At 36.2% G+C, this 7,707-nt stretch overlaps 1 non-coding gene across 1 annotated transcript; it reads left to right on the top strand.

Annotated features, from left to right (window-relative positions):
* The first annotated feature begins 6,998 nt into the window (after nt 1-6,998).
* TRNAC-GCA (transfer RNA cysteine (anticodon GCA)) lies at nt 6,999-7,071 on the top strand. Its single transcript has one exon. It is a non-coding gene; the product is annotated as a tRNA-Cys (tRNA).
* Nucleotides 7,072-7,707: the final 636 nt, after the last annotated feature.

Below are 7,707 nucleotides of genomic sequence, written 5' to 3' on the forward strand. Positions count from 1 at the left end.
TCCCTGTCCATCACCAACCCCCGGAGTTCACTCAGACTCACATCCATTGAGTCAGTGATGCCATCCAGCCATCTCATCCTCTGTCGTCCCCTTCTCCTCCTGCTCCCAATCCCTCCCAGCATCAGAGTCTTTTCCAATGAGTCAACTCTTTGCATGAGGTGGCCAAAGTACTGGAGCTTCAGCTTTAGCATCATTCCTTCCAAAGAAATCCTAATACTGCTCTTCCTATAAAGTGTCTCTAACAACTTGAGATATTAACCAAGGCTGACAGAAAATTACTGCATTGTTGTTAAGCAAGATCAATTGTTCAAAGATGTTACCTTTAGTGATTATTTAGTACCTGAACTAAAAATGAATGTGTTCAGTTATAAGATTTTCAGAAATATCTTGGGTCACAAGGACAGAGATTAGACCCTGAAAAAAAGGAATTAAACTGTAACAAATGAGGTTTTCTAAAATATAAGGCAACAGAAATAATAGTTTTGAACCTGTGAGAACCTTTGAGATCTGTGAGGTCAGAGCGTGGAGGGTACATGATTTTGGTGGGGAAATTGCATTTTTCTTTTTATCAGTCTCTAAATACACTTTATCATTTCTTTTGACTATTAATATGGGCAATAAATCATAATAGTTAGCAGTACTGTGACTTCAGAAGCTAAGAAAGTCATGGTCAAACAAAACTTCAATACTAATAAAATATCATCACCTCTTAGAAACTAACAAAGAGAAATTTCTATGATAACAAATGATCCCCTCTTTTACAACTTAGGGAAACTAAAGGTAGATGACATAATGCTAGATAGCATCTCTTCACATAGCAAATACTTCTGTATCAACATAGCAAAATATGCTGAAACAATGCCTGTTTTGCAGCCTTCTTAAATTATATGAAGAATAGACTGCTGGGGTGGAAAGACCAGCTACCATATTGTATTCTAACTTCTCTTACAAAGCTGCTATTTGACTTTGCTAGTATCTAAACTTTCAGAACTTTTATCTTCAGTTATATACTGAGGAAACTGGACACTTTAGCTCTATCAGATCTTAAATTCTACTTCAAGTGTCAATAATCTCATGGTTAGAACAATTTTGCTTTTATTCCCACTAAAAGTAATAGGATTTTATTGTACTGATCCTTCTACAATTGCAAATGTTAATACTACTCATCTTTTCACTATCAGCATTAAGTAGATATTAACCATAGTCCCATGTTACAAAAACTGAGTAGATGTGTCTTAAGATCTTCTACCTATTTATTACCTGCTCATACAGGTAGGTTTCTTCCCAGAATCAACACATGAATTATCCCTGAAGAATTATAGTCTTATCTAGTACAAATTGGCAGGGCAGTTACTTTGATCAACTGAAAATTTCACATGCTACTTGGGAAAAAAGAGGTATGTTTCTAAACCTTTCTCAATTTATTAATAAGACACTTTCTCTCTTAAAGAGATTTTTCAGAGTGCAACTTAAAAAGATAACTATTTAATCTCAGCTTTTCTTCCCCCTATCTCTTCCTGGCTAGGCAATGATGCATATGAATTACTACATATTGAATTTGGAAATTTGATAAATTAAGAGTAATATTTGAAGTTGTGATCTTTTAATTTTTCAAGAAGACATTGAAGTTCTTGAAAAGTTTTGCATATGCATGTGAAGTTTCCTTATGAAATTTTATATTAACCTACTTTTCCTATTAACCTACTTAGCATTTTATAAAGAGAGTCTTGAAGTTTTAGATTCTTCTAAATATATTAATATGATAGTCTGCCTATAGAATCCAAGTTTATTGTGTTTAAATAAAATACTGAGAATAAAAAGAGATAAGTTTAAGAGGATTTTTATCTTTTTAAAGGATCTAGTTTCTATAGCTAAACCTCTTCTAATTGTTCTTCTCAAATGAATTAGGTTAAATGTGGAGGAGGTGTTGGGTGGATTTGAGTCTTTTTATAGCATAGTGAGTAGGTGACTTTACCAAGGCATTTCTGTTCCTGTGGCCTTAGTGTCTTGGATAATGATGTTAAAATAAAATATCTGCCCATAAGCCTAGCAATGAAATAATAAACAAACAAGGACAAGTATATCTTGAGAATGACAGACAGTTGTAAGTATGTGTTAATTCACAAATTGCTTTCACTTAATTAATCAATGTTTGCAAAGCACTTTGAGGATGAAAGGAATGATATAAATGCTAGAAATTTTTAATAGACTCGAATCTCTCAAAGAGTTTGAGAGCTCGCCAACTGTCCAACTTCCCAGATGAGGACAGGAGAAATGCCGTTCTAAAACTTCTCCAGGGCAGCATGAACCGACCCTTCCCATATTCTGGCATCTGAGCTTCTTCAGAATTAAAGAACTTCCCTTTCTTTTTACTTTACTAATTACAAGGGAACCTCTTTGAAAGTCTTTCTTTCTTTTTTTTTTTAAGGGAACCTCTCTGGAAAGAGGAATTGAAGTCGTTCAGTCCTGTCCAGACTCTTTGCAATCCAGTGGACTGTAACCTACCAGGATCCTCTGTCCATGGGATTTTCCAGGCAAGAATACTGGAGTGGGTTGCCATTTCTTTCTCCAAGGGATCTTCCTGACCCAGGGATTGAACCCAGGTCTCCTACATTGCAGTCAGACACTTTACTGTCTGAGCCATCAGGGAAGCCCAGTTGGAAAGAGGAAAGAATATTACAAATAGTAAAGAAGATAAATAAATTAGAGGAGAGGGCATTTATCAGCCTTCTTTTTTCCTTTCCAGGTTGGACCTGGGGTAAGTTTTTTCATCTCCTTCTATCATATAGGACTTTTGTAGTGGAAGGAAGAGAGTGTGTGAGGCAGAGAAAGAATTGTTCCCTTTGATGTGGTCTCCTAGTGGCAGTCTTTGTATCTGAGATAGCTAATTAAACAGCAAATGTGTTAATTAAGATTTTGAACATTGTCACCTGAACTGCTTTTGTTTTAGTCATTCTTTCGAAAAAACAAAACAAAACAAAACAAAACAAACAAACAGAAAAAAAAAAAGCCTGACTATTACTATAATGTAGAATTCCATCTACTTTTTTGTTAAACTGTACAAGTGAGCAGATTCATACAAGGATCATCAGTTGATTTTCAATGTGATTAAAATCCAGAGAAGTCATCTTAGAAGCTTCAAGATATTACTCTGATTCTAAAAGTAAAATTAATACTTCTGTTTTAGAATGGCCTATGTTTTAACTCTACTTCAGGAGAGTTAAACAGAATATTAAAAATTAATGTTATTTCAATCAAAAAATCTTAACTAGAAAATAGCTAATTTAAAAACACAATTTTGATTTATAATCCTCACACATAAAATTTATATATTTTGAAGTAAATAAGTCCAGGTACCATTGTTGAAGCACTCCTAAAGGAAATTTAAGTATGTATATTTGTTGATCTCATTCATAAAAATGAAACAGTGATGGAAAAATCTTTGATGATTTCTATTACATATTTGGAGCCTTCTTATGAGCTGCTGGAAATCATCCCATTTTTAATAGGATGGAACATATTGTCAAAAGAGAATGATTATTATTCAAATAAAATATGTTCCCTAGGTGACATAAGCACTGTAATTTACTTTTCAAAGTTTGCAGTGGGGAGGGGATTTTACATTCTCTTTTACTTAAAGAAAAAAAAAAAAAGAGGAAAACCTAAAAGCCTGTTTATGTTCCAAAATTCAGATAAATAGTTGACTCCACAAGAGCCAATCCTTCAGATATCAAAGTTGCTGAGTGTAAATAAAACAATGTTGAAAATTTAAATATGTACACAAAAATAAGGCTCATCAATAGGAACTCCATTTTTTTTAAGATTTATTTTTGATGTGGGCCATTTTCAAAGTTTTAGTTGAATTTGTTACAATTGCATCTTTTTTTTTTTTTCTTTTGCTTTGGTTTTTTTGGCCATGAGGCATGTAGAATCTTAGTTCCTGACCAGGGACTGAACCCACACTCGATGCATTGGAAGGTGAAATATTAACCACTGGGCTACCAGGGAAGTCCCTAGAAACTCCAGTTTCTTTGGAATTTGTGAATGCACATGGCTAAAAACACTTGGACATTAGGTAGGTTAGGAGAATAGGTTCAGAATAGAACTAAAGGTTTAATTTAAATTTGTTTGCCATATTTAATAGTGAACTTAAAGAGATAAAACATTTACTTATACATGAAAGTGCTTTTCTATCCTTCAAAAGTTATTTTCCTCTGAACAAAATTAGGCTTTTTTTTTTGAAGAGTTGTAAAGTGCCAGGAAGTTTGGCTGTTGAGAATGTGGAATCAGAAATGACAATATGCAGATAATGAACTGTGGAGCCACAATTGACTAGTTAAGGACTGTGGTTAAAAATTACCTAACCACTGTAATGGTGTACACTGTACCTCAATGTCCTCATCTGTAAAATAGGAATAACATACCTATAATGTTATTATACCCTCTATGCCTGGTACAGAGCAAACAATTAATAAATGTCATGGCCCAAAAGCTAGTAGAGTATACTGAATAAGGGCATGGATCTTGGAGCCAGACTGCACATGTGGGAACCCCAGCTCTAACTCTTACCAGCCATGTAATCTTGGGCAGGTTATTAAAATCTTCCTATCTGTTAAAAGGAGCAATAGTACTTGCTTTTGTATGGTTAAGGATTTAATATGTTAATATATGTAATTCATTTTCAAAAGTATCTTGTATTTTTAAGCACTATATAAATGTTAGGTAGTAAAACTTCAAATCCTGTATTATACAGGCAATTACATGTGGTTTCGAGGGTGTCCAGGTTTCAGTCTTGTATAACTGTTGGGATTTAATCACTAAATTAGAGAAAACGAAAAGACTCTAGGTTTGAGGAGAAATGAATGAGTTTGATTATGTATGTGGTTAGTCTAGCTCTCTTTGAGACAGACATCTAAGTGCAATATTGAGAAAGCATTTGGATATACTGGTTGGGAGCTTAGACAAGTAGACAAGTGGCCTGAACTAAATTTAAACAAAATGGTGGTGGTGGTGATGGTAAGAAGGTGGTCACTAGGATACAGAGAAAAACTGAAGCCATGTCATGGATGACAGTCTACACTAGAAAGCCTGGAGGGGGAGAAAAATGAGATTTTTAATTAAAACTCAAAATATGGTTTCTTTAGAAAAAGCAGATATTTAGGCCAGGTATCATTGTCATATTTCTATAGATTCTAATGGCCCATGGTGAGTGGATCCTAGGAGAAGTAGGATTGATTTCAGATATGGGCGTAGTCATTGGGAATAGAGCTTTATGCTTTCTTCTTTACTAATGGAGCACTGGGAAAATAATTATCAGCTTCTCGGCTATGAGCCACTGCAGGTAGTTCTTGACACTGTTGGGACACCAGCTGTAATAATATAGCTTGGGTACTGAAAAGCTAAGGACTGGTGAGGCTCAGGTAGTAGAATGTTGTTGTTTAGTGGCTAGGTCATGTTTGTTTGAGTCTTTTGCAACTCCATGGACTATAGCCCACCAGGCTTCTCTGTCCATAGGATTTTGCAGACAAGAATACTGGAGTGGGTTGCTATTTCCTTCTATAGGGGATCTTCCTGACTCAAGGATCAAACCTGAGTCTCCTGCATTGCAAGTGGATTCTTTTACCACTGAGTCTACAACCCCTGTAGTAGAATAAAGACTTATAAAATTGAATTACAGAGCCAAAAGTTGAGACTCAGTGATGAGAGTCTTTACACTTAAGTAATCACTTGCTTGGAGTTCATGATCAAATGCCTTTTATGGATTCTCTGGATTCTATTCCTACTCTGGATATGTGACATTTTTTCAAGGTTTGACCCAACTCTTTCCAATTATGTTTCTAATAGTTTGCTTCAGAACAGTTTTCCCCCTCCATTTGCTGTCTATCAATATTTCATTGTTCTATCCTCCTGTTTTTAATGCAATGACAATTCCTTGGAGGATTTATTTTCTTGTAACAAATGTTCATGACAATATAAATCAGAAAATAAAACTATTTCCCTAATAAATGTCTCCTTTCAATATACTTTTAATCTTCAAGGACTTAGTTGCACAGAAAAGATAAATAGTAGAAATTTAGAGATTAGATAGATTTCTGACGATTTAGTCATATACTATACAATGTGACTGTGATATTGAATGATTTGCCTTGGAAGCAAACAGAGATCATTCTGTCATTTTTGAGATTGCATCCAAGTACTGCATTACAGACTCTTTTGTTGACTATGATGGCTACTCCATTTCTTCTAAGGGGGTTACCCACAGTAGTAAATGTAATGGTCATCTGAGTCAAATTCACCCATTGCAGTCCATTTTAGTTCATTGATTCCTAAAATGTCGATGTTCACTCTTGCCATCTCCTGTTTGACCACTTCCAATTTGCCTTGATTCATGGACCTAATTTTCCAGGTTCCTATGTGATATTTCTCTTTACATCATGGGATTTTATTTCCATCACCTGTCACATCCACAACTAGGTGTTATTTTTGCTTTGGCTCTGTCTTTTCATTCTTTCTAGAGTTATTTCTCCACCGATCTCCAGTAGCATATTGGTACTTACTGACCTAGGGGGTTAAGCTTTCAGTGTCCTATCTTTTTGCCTTTTTATACTCTTCATGGGGTTCACAAGGCAAACACTGAAGTGGTTTGCCATTCCCTTCTCCAGTGGACCACGTTTTGTCAGAACTCTCTACCATGACTTGCTGCCTTGGATGACCCTATATGGCATGGCTCATAGTTTACTTGAGTTAGACTAGGCTGTGGTCCATGTGGTCATGGTTAGTTTTCTGTGATTGTGGTTTTCAGTCTGTCTGCCCTCTGATGGAAAAGGATAGGAGGCTTATGGAAGCTTCCTGATTGGAGACACTGACTGAGGGGGAAACTGAGTCTTGTTCTGATGGGCGGGGCCATGTTCAGTAAATCTTTAATCCAATTTTCCATTGATAGGTGGAACTGTGTTCTCTCCCTCTTATTTACCTGGGGCCAAACTATGGTGGGGGCTTCCCTGGTGGCTCAGATGGTAAAGTGTCTGCCTGCAATGCAGGAGACCCAGGTTCGATTCCTGGGTCAGGAAGGTCCCCTGGAGAAACTTCCAAACTATGGTGGAGGTAAAGAAGAAAATAAAATGTGGAAAACTCAGCAGTGGCCACAGGACTGGAAAAGGTCAGTTTTCATTTCAATCTCAAAGAAAGGCAATGCCAACGAATGCACAAACTACTGCATGATTGCACTCATCTCACACACTAGTAAAGTAATGCTCAAAATTTTCCAAGCCAGGCTTCAGCAATATGTGAACCCTGAACTTCCAGATGTTCAAGCTGGTTTTAGAAAAGGCAGAGGAACCAGAGATCAAATTGCCAACATCTGCTGGATCATGGAAAAAGCAAGAGAGTTCCAGAAAAACATCTATTTCTGTTTTATTGACTATGCCAAAGCCTTTGACTGTGTGGATCACAATAAACTGTGGAAAATTCTGAAAGAGATGGGAATACCAGACCACCTAACCTGCCTCTCGAGAAATCTGTATGCAGGTCAGGAAGTAACAATGAGAACTGGACATGGAACAACAGACTGGTTCCAAATAGGAAAAGGAGTACATCAAGGCTGTATATTGTCATCCTGCTTATTTAACTTATATGCAGAGTACATCATGAGAAACGCTGGGCTGAAAGAAGCACAAGCTGGAATCAAGATTGCCGGGAGAAATATCA

Source organism: Ovis canadensis, chromosome 1 (assembly GCF_042477335.2).
Source record: "Ovis canadensis isolate MfBH-ARS-UI-01 breed Bighorn chromosome 1, ARS-UI_OviCan_v2, whole genome shotgun sequence".
Classification (NCBI taxonomy): Eukaryota; Metazoa; Chordata; class Mammalia; order Artiodactyla; family Bovidae; genus Ovis; species Ovis canadensis.